We start from the raw sequence: 420 nt of genomic DNA on the forward strand, positions 1-420 counted from the left end.
CTTGAAGTTCTCATTGTTGAATAGCTACTACTAAGATTACTATGGTTCGGAGTCTATTATACACGTAAATGCAGGGGCGGACAGCCGTATCGATGCTGGAATAGTATATGTAAATGTGTTATTGATATTAGCAACTGTTACTGTTCCAAATGAGTACACAGAACTCTAATATGGTAATATCTTCGTATATGAAGAACTGCCTTTTGGAAGAATTTTATTTAAAAGGTGTATTTACACCTTCTACGTCTGTATATTTGTATATTTGATTCAGACTTGTAAGATATTTCCTTATGGTATGATAAGTGATTCGCAATAGATGTAAAACTTGGTGCAAAGTTGTTGTACCTTCGTAACAACTGCATCTTTCTATAGCTAGAACCAGCAATGACTCATTTGGAGGTCACCTCTGATGCGCGCGCG

This window comes from Penaeus monodon, chromosome 20 (genome assembly GCF_015228065.2).
Source record: "Penaeus monodon isolate SGIC_2016 chromosome 20, NSTDA_Pmon_1, whole genome shotgun sequence".
NCBI lineage: Eukaryota > Metazoa > Arthropoda > Malacostraca > Decapoda > Penaeidae > Penaeus > Penaeus monodon.